Raw genomic sequence first — 11,397 nt, 5'->3', positions numbered from 1 at the left:
AACTTGTTGTGGCTTTCTGAATATAGTAAACTCTGTACGATGCAAGCCCAACAAAATAGGCAAACTGGAGTTAATATGTGTGACCAATTAAGAGATGTAGGTTCTTATGCAGACACTTCAGAACAGATTAATTACTTTATAGCAGCATATGAGCAAATTGCTTTTGCTGCTATCAAAGCATGGGGCACCCTCCCAAGAAGGCAAGATAGAGGGGAAGCCTTCACAAAAATAGCCCAGGTCTAAACGAACCCTTTGCTGATTTTGTGGGACGATTGCAGACAACTGTCATATGAACTATTGGTGAAAATACAGCAACATAAATTATGATAAGACAACTTTCTAAGGAAAATGCTAATGAGGTTTGTAGAAGAGTTATATTAGGACTACACAAGGATACTCCTTTAGAGGAGATCATAAGACACTGTGCCACAATGGACACAAATACCTTTTATACCTAAGCTATTATACAGAACATGGGATGTTGGGGTCCCTCTTGACAAGGGACTCCCAGAGAGACTTGTCAAAGCTTTCAATGTCTAAAGTAGGGCAGCTGAAAACTCAATGTTGGCATAAAAACAGAGTGAGAAAACAGGGTGGGAGAATTAAGACCCAAAACCCCATGTCAAAAAAATGCAACAAAGGCTTCCATTGGGCATCAGAATGTAAATTGATTCAGGGAAACAAAATGGGGGTCCCAGACCCAGGGCCCATAGGAAAAAGCACTTGGAGCATGATGGCAGCTGATATTATACCCAAAGGGTCTTTAGAAGTTCAGTACTCAGACATGACCAATCAGCCAAGAAGCAATCTGATGGGAGAAAGGCATTACAGTTGAGCATAATAGAGTTATATGCAGCTGGGACTACTGAGATATCCCCTGGAGAGGTGAAATCTGTTCCTCTCCAGACTATCCAGGCACAGTAGGCTTGACCATTTCACTTCCTGAGAATACTTACAAAACAGAGTTCATCCATACACTGATGTGGAAAACTGGGGAATGTGTAGATAATATCCTAGTCACTAATACAGGTAGACAATGTGTGACTTATCAACCAGGAGAAGTAGTAGCATCAGGTTTACTGATACAGACTCCTAATAGGCAATCTGCTGATAGTTGTCCAGATTCTGACTCCAAGCAACAGAATACAGGAATATTCTAGACAGCAGCTGTGACAGCTGACTGACCTATGCTCACCATCTATATAAATGGCATACCATTAGAAGGATAGGTAGACACAGGTGCAGATCGTACAGTCACTGGCCAAAGATTAAGGCAGACACCTACATGTCTGGTTTAGGAGGATCAATACCAGCTAAAGTTAGTGCTACCCCTCCGAGATGGACATTTGAAGGTGAAACAGGAATTTTTACTCCTTTTATAGTTGAAAAAATCCCCATTAATCTGTGGGAAAGAGACATGCCACTACAGTTAGGATTATAAATGAGTACTTCAATTTTTTAGGCAGGGCTGCTGTTGAAGGCCTGCCAACACTCTCACCTGTTCCTATCCAATGGAAAACTGATACAGCAGTGTGGATAGAACAGTGGCCCTTAGGTAGTGATAAAATCCAGACCTTATTAGATATAGTACAGGAGCAACTTGATCAAGGACACTTACAACCTTCTCTAAGTCCTTGAAATTCCCTAGTATTTGTTGTAAAAAGGAAATCTGGAAAGTGGAGGATGTTGACTGATTTAATGGTGATTCCATTGCTGATTGTGCCCACATTGAAAGAGCATGGCAGTTAATGGCAATTGGCACATGAACATCAAAAATTGTTAATGAGACTGATGCAGGACTTCAAAACCCTCAGGAATCATTGTATTCCCTGAGACATGATTAGACTGTAGTAGAACTTGAAAACCCTCAGGAATCATTGGAATCCCTGAGACATAAAAAGACTGTTGCAGGACTTTAAACACTTGCAGGGATCATTAGATTCCCTGACACTTAAAAAGACTGTTGCAGGACTTCAAACACTTGCAGGGATCATTGGATTCCCTGGCACATGAAGTAATGGACAATAGATTGGTTTTGGACTATCTCTTGGCTGCTGAAAGAGGTGTATGTGTGAATGTTATTTACATACCCTCCTTCTAGGACTTCTGGAAATCTTTTACTCCATCATGTTGATTCATATTGTTTATTATAGCACTACTTGCATGTATAATTCATGTTTGTTACACCACATTGAGCCTGCATTGACTGTGGTGATAGTCATCACTACTAGCCTGTACAATATTGCTATGTGCTTGTGTAATACTTCCCATGCTGATGGGTTTATGTATACCTGTTTCTAGTAAGACCCTTCAGCCTAGAAACCCACTAACAATATCTGGCTTGACTCCCCACTTCCCTTTGGTGTTTTTCATCTCTCTTCCTGAGAAGTCAGGAGTACATGATCATCTGCTTTTTAGTGTTTTCACTTCCCTTCCTGAGAAGTCAGGGAGAGCGTTATCATCTCCTTTTTTGTGTTTTCACTCCCTTTCCTGAGAAGTCTGGGGGCATGATCACCTCCTTTTTGGTGTTTTCACCTCCCTGAGAAGTCGGGGGGAAACACGATCACCTTCTTTTTGGGGTTCTCACCTTCCTGAGAAGTCAGGGAGGGCATGATCACCTGTGTTCTAAAACAAAAGAAAGCAGGAGATGTAGAGGGCTGAAATGCTGAAAAGGTGTACTTGAATCAAACAACCAACACTTAGGAATTATTACCTATTGGATGTGAGATAATGGCTCTATATACATATATTTAGATGATATGGTAATGTGATGACTCTCATCCCCATTGGTGCTTGCTGAATGTTTGGTGATGAGATAATCATAGCTAAGGATTGGAAGCCTGAGGAAAGAAGTAAGAATCACTTGGCTGCAGGACAAGGAGGAGAGAGGCTGGAGACTCCAGTCTTCAGAATCCAGGATACATCTTTGCCAAGCTGTGTGGCAGTTTGCCTCCTTCAATTCTCCCCCTAAAGACCAAGAACTTTGATTGATCCTGATTCTGACTGATCCTAAGGCCCTCCAGGGAGCTAGCCTGGACATTACACCCCACAATTGTTAAGCAGATGGTAATTTATGTTCTGTATTGTTCTTTCTACTGATAAAACTCCATTTCTGAACCATTGAAAATCCCAGAGAGGCTGGTCCTAAATATGTTCTTTTGTGCTCCTCAGCATATGTGGTTTATAAGGAAGATGGGGACACAGGCAGCATCTTCAGAAGTAGGTTCCATCTCCAGATAGGATACTTCCCTGAATAACAGAGGCAGGGCTAGGCTGGAAGAGACTGGTGCTCTTGAGTATGATTTTAATCTAAGGATTCTTGGGTTCTGAGTCCTAGGCTATGTCTATCTGAGTTTAAGGGGAAAGAATGGTTTGTCTCACTGATACCTGTTGTCTTCTATCTTTTCTTCATTGTGCCTTGCCATTTCAGCTAGTCTGCTTTGCATAAACTAAGCCTGACAGTTGCCAGTTTGTAGGAATGGTTGATCCTTTCTTCATAAAAGCTGCTGCCTTGGACAATGTGATGGAGGTTAGTCTGAAAGTAGAGCTGATGATCCAAGGATGCTGCTATTTCTGGGGCTATTGATTGTTGGTGGCAATGGCAGTGGAAATTGTGGCAGGTGCATTCTCTATAGCAATGAATCTTAAAAAAAATTATTTAGCATTTTATTTTTTCTCAGTTACATATAAAAACAAATTTTAACACTCTTTTTTTAAAAGTTTTGAATTCCAAATTCTCTTCTTCCTCCCCATCCCCATGCACCAAGGTAAGCAATTCAATGTAGATTCACTGTATATATATACACATATATATATACATCTATGTATAGGCATATACATAATTATGCAAAACATTCCATATTAGTCATATTATAAAATAAAATATAGACCAAGAAATCTCAAAAAAAATAAAGTTAAAACAGATGGTCCCATTTATATTAACATACAATCAGTTCTTTTTCTGGGGAAAGAGCATTTTTCATCATAAGTCCTTCAGAGTTTTTTTGTATCATTGTATTATTGAGAATAGCTTAATGATGACTCTTTTGATTATGGTTATAGGGGCCAGTCTGAAAATTTGGAGGAAGGATACAGCTATTTCTAAAGGCAGGTGATGATTAAGGTGGTGGCAGTAGTTCCATTCTCCTGCTATGTGATACTTTATTACTTCTTGTTACACAGCCACATATGCAAAGGTCTACTATAATAGAGGTGGCCTGAGAACTTGTGCAAAAATATCACCCTTCAGCTTATGGGTATCTTTTCATGAATGACCTTGTACTTTTTAATTAAATTCTATTTACTTTGAACTCACTTATCTAATGGTTATCTTGCAAAAGAAGCACAATAGGTGATAGATGTGAGTTATTACTCTGAATGTCCCACCCTTGCACCATTTCTAGAATCTGGCAGAATATTCAAAGGAGCTCATTTGTGACAGATCAGATCCCTCATTGTTGATATAAAAGAATTTAAGACAGGCTTCCAGCAATATCAGCTAAGTCTTTACTAGGATATTTATGGAGGTATATGGATAAGAATTACACAGATGAGTATGGAAGTATTAGGCTCTATACCAGTGGGAACACTGTTAAATTCATGGACTTAGTAATGGATGTAAATATAGAAATGGAGAACCAAGTCAAAAACTACAATTACCACCGTTTCCCACCGAATGGTTAAGGCTGTTAAGCAGCATGTGGTTCCTTAATTGAATCTATGAATTTGCTTTATAAATAAAGGCAAATTCTATATAAAATAGGAAAATCTGCTTCTTTCTATCACATGATCTCACAAGTCATTCTTACATTAGGATACTTATATGCACATTTGGAACAAGATTATTCCACTATACCCAGAACATAGTAGCATTATTTTCCTGTTGCAATCATAATCACATCTTGCCAGTTTACTGGATACTTTTTCTGTAGATGATAGGTAGATAAATAGATAGATAGTAGATAGACAGATAGATAAATGAAGGATGGACTGCTAGATAGGTGAACAGACAGACATATAGATAGATGGTATATGATAGAGATAGACAAATATAATAGGTAAATATACTTAGATAGAATTTAGATTTACAAATAATAGACACAAGTATTTAGATATTTAGATATATCATTTTATATTTCTAGGTATGCAAAGAGCCCTGTTTGCCCTACTGGAAAGGAGAGCTATAAAGAAGTCATGACCTGTTTTGTTTAAATGGCAAAAGACACTGATGAAAAGTATTGCCATCTTAGTCCTTAGACTAAGTTTCAGAATTGGTTCTGGGATCTTTCCTATATCTGACATTAGATTAGAAGTCAGGAAAGAAAACCTAAATGTGTCTACCAAGATCTTCAGTGAAGTGATCTTGGGTACTTTTCATCAGTGTGAAAGGGGAAATATACTGTATCTTTTCACATTACTGCCATCATCCTCATCTCCCTACATTAAAACGTTGGTTGGACTCTGCCCATTCTGGTTCTGGTAGGTGAGCTTTTAATTATCTTACCTAGAACCAAAGCTCAAAGTCTCTTCTGGTTCAACATTTCTAAATCAAAAATGAAGGGTGGGCAAATCCCTCCACCCCTTTCCATTTGCCTTTTATATGTTGCCTTCATCATTAGAATATGAGTTTCTTGAGGACACGATATGAGCCCACTTATATTTGTATCCTGAGATGCCAGTTACTGGCATTACATAGAAAGTATTTAGTAAATGTGCCCTTTTTCTTTCTCTCACTGTTCATTTCTCTCTTTGTCTCTTTGTGTCTCTCTGACTCCAGCTGTCTCAGTCTTGTTTCCACTCATACTACACACACACACACACACACACACACACACCACTCACTCACATATATTCTCTGCTTTTTATTACGTTTTAATGTCTAGAACAAAGACCTCTTGACTTTCATAAATCCTTCCCAGATATTTTGGGCTAAAAGTGATGTTTCTAATATATGGACTTTTAAAACTACATACAAACTTGTAAAACATGCACACACATACACTCAAAACTAGAAAGAGTTCTGCTTCTTTGCAAATCATTCACTGAAGCATATTTTTGTGTATATATATAAAAATATACAGACATATATGTATACATACAGATGTGTGTCCATATATACCCACACATGTGTATATATGTGCATTTATGTATGTATAAATGTGTGGATAAACATATAAAATTAATTTCCCCAGCATATATGGATTTTTGACTTCCTTGTGAAGGTAGCCTGCTGAGATAGAAAGATGTTTGTAAATGAAATCAGAAGATCTGAGTATTGTGTTATAATAGCCATAACCATAAAAATAGCAGCTAGCATTAAAAGAGTACTTTAAATTTTAGGAAGCCCTTTATATATGCTATCTCATTTGAGCCTCACAACAACCTTGGGAAACAGTGGCTATTATTCTCTATATTTTATAGATGAAGAAACTGAGTCAAAGGACCACACAGCAAGTATTAGGCTGAGGCAAGTTTTGAACAGCTGATGTCTTTCCTGACTTCAAGCCCCATACTGTGCCCACTGAAGTTGTTTATTCATATTTTACTCCTGATATCACAGAATTGAAGGACTAAAATTATAGAATGAGATGTACATTTTTAGATGTGGCAAATATCTATCAGGCAATCAGTCATAAACATTTATTAAGGACCTTTTATGTGCCAGAACAGTGCTAAGTGCTAAGGACATAAAAAGAAGAAAAAAAAATGCTTGTTCTCAAATAGCTCACAATTTAATGAGGGCACAAGCAAAAAAATATATACAAATAAGCTATATACCAGAAAAGAGGGAAATAACAAAAATGATGACACTAGAATAAAGAAGGATTTTGAAAGACATCCTCTAGATGGAGGAATTTTTAAAAAATTAAAGGAAAGGAGAGAAGCCCATTTATTTAGAATATATATGCACTATAGAACTTAAAAGATCATTTTAAGGAATGTATTTTATACATCTTAAAAAGCTGTTTTAAAATGTATTTGTGCATCTGTGTGTGTGTATCTGTATCTGTGTGTGTTTTAATGAACAAGGCATTTGTGATGTTAAGGGTGGAAAAGAGGGTAGTATTAAAAACTTCTTATCTCCCACTAAGCCATACTTCTACATTGGGAATTAGCCCATATAAAAATCTAAGCCATGTGTGAGGCATTGGTGCTAAGAAGAATTGGGATAGTCTGAAGCCACAGATGTGATGATCTAAGAAATAATCCATCGTGTTTTACAGTCTTTATAAGGAAGAAAAAAAGGCATAGGGCATTGGAAGGAGTGGGCGAGAGCAGCTGGACCTGGGAATGAATCACACTCTAAGCCTCATTTGCCTTCTCCCTGACATCGAAATGTAGGACACAGTCAGTCTAGAATATTTCTTTCTGCCACAGCTCTTTAATAAATGCTACTATATTGCTTGGGCAGTGGAGGAGAGAAATAATTCTCTTGTCCATCACATTTGTCCTTAACTTCTAATAAAATGGTCTGCTGTGTTTTTAAAGGCTGGGTTTTTTGATACCGAGTGGTCATTGTTTCTATTGTCTTCAGCAACTGATTTTAATGCGCTGTGCCTGTCAAGAGATACTGTGATTCATTCCAATCCACCAATCTAACAAGCATTTACAAAGTGCCAACTATGTGCAAAATATCATGCAAGGTGATGGGGACACAAAGCCTGAATGAAAAATATAAGTTCCTTACCTCCAGAATCTTATGATCTATTTGAGGAATGTAAATACAGGTTTAAAAAATACCTGAAGACAGAAGAGAAAGGATGTTTTATCTAAATGGTACAGATCTAATGGACATAAAAGAAGCAACACTGACATGATACTAAAAAAAAATACTTTGTCTCTAGAAAAAGTGTGATGTTAGACAAGTCATTTAAGCCTTCTGGTCCTTAGTTTACTCCTCTATAAAATGGGAGCAATAATAGCTGATCCACTGAGTTATTATGAAATTTAACCAATCTTAGTAATGTAAAGAACTTTGAAACTATAAGATCTTACACTATTTTATAGCTATCTATATAATTTCTCTTGTCTTCATGACCTTTCTTATATCTGATTTTCTATATGGCACTCATAGTTATTAATAATATACCTATATAAGCATCAAAGTTTGCAAAACCTCTTATGTATATTATTTCTTTGATATACCCACAATTGTTAGACAAGCCCAACAGTTATCACCTGAAGTTTACACTTGAAGACAGAGTTCAGAGAAATATGGTACTCATCTGTGGTCAGAGCATTATTGAATATCAGAGACAAGTCTTGAAACTATCATTGTTCCAACTGCAAGACCAACTTGGACTTGCCATACACCACAGGAGAAAGTTAACATATTTTTATTTCTATTTTGCCTTCATTTCTGTATCCAGCATTCCAAATCCTCTTCATGTATCCTCCATCTCTTGGTTTTCTTTTGCTCTCATTGCTCCATGTTCCAAACCCAACACTGTTCCTTAGATCCTTTTGTTTTTCCTTCCTTCCCTTCCTCCACCAAACACAAACACATAAACTCCTATACATCTGTCCACCACACACACACACACACACACACACACACACACACACACTATCTTTGATCTTAATTATCCTTTAAGGTCTAGACCAAAAGAACTCTTGATATTCAGAAATCGTTCCCATATATTTTGGACTAAAAGTGACCTCTCCTGCTTATGAATTTATAAAACTGCATTTCTTTTTTTGTAATTTCCACATTCTAATTGCTATTATATTTATACAAAGACGTTTTCTTATCACCCCTACTGAATTATAAACTTGAAGGCAAGGAATTAGCTCACTTTTACTGCATTTGTATATACATGGCTGTCTGGGTAGATCAATTATTTCCCTGGAGGGAGTGTTGATCCTTGCTTCATTAATCAAATCACAATCCCTTCAGATGTCTCTTCATCCTATGTAATTCTTAGCCACAATTTCCTGTAGACCCTCAACAACAAAAAATCTATTCAAGCCACTGGAAGACTTATTTTCATATTCTTCTCATTCATTGCAGCCTCTGAGGAATAGATAAGCCAGTTTCTTGCCAAGACCTACTTCTCTACCATTATCCTTGATCTAATCAATCCCCTTCTATTTCTTTTGGCACCTGCTCCATTTATAATTCTCCATCTCCTTTGTTTTCTGCTCCTCCCCTCTTCTCTCCTTTGTTTCTCCAATTCCCTAGTCAGTCTGTCTCTATCTCTTCAACTCTTTCTGTCTGCCTGCCTTTGTGCTTCTCTCTATCTCTCTCCTCTGCATGTGTCTATTTATCTGTCTCTGCCTCTGTCTCTGTCCATCTATTTGTCCGTCCTTATCTCATCTTCCATTCATCATTCTTTGGTGCTTCTAACATGTCAATCCCATCTCCCATAACTTTGACACGACCTTGACAGTCCTTAAAGTTATTATTCTACATCTTTCCTCACCTAATTTCTACAAAGAATATTCATTTCCCACAGTTTTCAATTCTTCACTACCTATTTACTACTTGACCCTTTGTCATATGCTTCTGACTCCATTACTTAATAGAAACTTTTTTCTAAATTCCGTTTACTATTATAAAGCTCACCAACAATTTTTGGGCTATCCATCTTATGTTTTTTTTTTCTAACATCATTCTTGAGCTCTCTGCTTTTGTCACTATTGGCCACTCTTCTCTCTTGAATACTCTTTCTCTTTAATATTGTTTTGTTCTAGTATTCCTCCCCCAAACCTGACTATTTTAAAAATCTATTTTACTAGATCAGCATTATCCATGTCCTAATAGGAAAGCATCAGGAATTCCCTAGTCTTTGTACTGGGATATCTCTTTTGTGCATTCCTTATTTTGTATTATTTTCATCTTCCCCAGTGCTTCAGTCATTGGCACTTAAAAAAAAAAAAACAAGAACAGCAACAATAATAATATGTTTTAAGGTTTGCAAAGTACTTTACAAATAATACCTCTTTTTATATTTTTTTTAGCAAATGGGGGATTATTATTCCCATTTTATACATAGAGGGACTGTGGCAGAAAGAGGCTAAGTAACCTTCTCAGGAGCAGACATATAATATGTGTCCAGATTTTATCTTATTACTTCCTGACTTTGAGTCTAACACTCAATCCCTTGTATCACTAAACTCTGAAAAGCTTCTATATATAATCTTAATCTGTTTCCTGAAGTCCAGACTCATGTCTCTAGCTGTCTTTTTTCATTTAATACCTGGATTTTTAGGGGGATTTCAAGCTTAATATATAAAAAATTGAACTCATCTTCCCCCTAAATCCTATCTCTCCTCCCCACTCCATATATCCTCATTCTGTTCAAGATACCCCTAGTCTTACAATCATTTCAATTTATAACTCTGGAATTATTCTTGGGTTTTCCTTTTCTCTCACTCCTCCCATACAACCAGTTGTAAAGTAATATTGCTTCTGGTGCCACAATATTTCCATCATCTGTGTCCTTTCTCTCCTTTCACATGCTTATCGCCCTATTATAGCTTCGTAATCAACTTTTGCTAGATAATTCTAATAGCCTCTTCATTGCTCTCCTTGTTTCACGTTTCTCCATTTTCAAGTACAATTTCAACATTTTATGAAAACAAATATCCTAAGGCTCCCCTCTTTCCTTAAGAATCATCAGTGATTCCCTTTTTTCCTCTAGAAAGGAAACAAACTACCTCAACATTTAAGATCTTCCATAATCAGAGCCCAACCTTTCTTTTTAATCTTTCTTTATGTTCCCCTCCTTGACATTTTGCATGTTCCAGACAAGAAAAATTATTCCACTCACCAGTTTTTACATTCTCTTTCCTGTCTGCAAATCACTTTACATGCCTAGAATGCTATTCTTTCATCATTTTCACCTGTTACAAACTTTATTGTCTTTTTTTAAAAAATTACAAAAAGACATTTACTTCAAATATATTGCAAGAAGAAACATACAATTCCCCTCAATACTTTGAGGCCATAGCCTACTCTAGACTAACACTTCTTAAACTATGTTTAAGTGCATATGAATCACATAACTGAATGGAGTTTTTTTTTGCAAAAAGTTGACAACAACTAAAGTATCAAATATTCTTCCAAGATTTAATTCTTTATGTAAAAATGGACAAACACATCTTTGCCATTAATGTGCAAATTTGCTTTCATTTTTTACTTATGGTAAAATGATATGTACACTAAATAATTATTTTTTTTAAAAAAATAATAATTTATGATTTATAAGCAATATATGTTAGTTTTGCTTATTTGTTTAATATACTTGCATACCCAAGGTCAGGTAAAAAATTTTTGGACATAAAGGGGTCATGAGTGGAAAATGTTAAAGCCCTAGTTTACTGTACCTGCTCAGACTCCCTCTCTGCTTCACTTAACACCCTGACCATCTTCATCATAGTTGTATTTATGTGGGG

This window comes from Sarcophilus harrisii, chromosome 1 (assembly GCF_902635505.1).
Source record: "Sarcophilus harrisii chromosome 1, mSarHar1.11, whole genome shotgun sequence".
NCBI classification, from domain to species: Eukaryota; Metazoa; Chordata; class Mammalia; order Dasyuromorphia; family Dasyuridae; genus Sarcophilus; species Sarcophilus harrisii.
The sequence above is the reverse complement of the archived record's forward strand: the minus strand, read 5'-3'. Positions refer to the sequence as shown.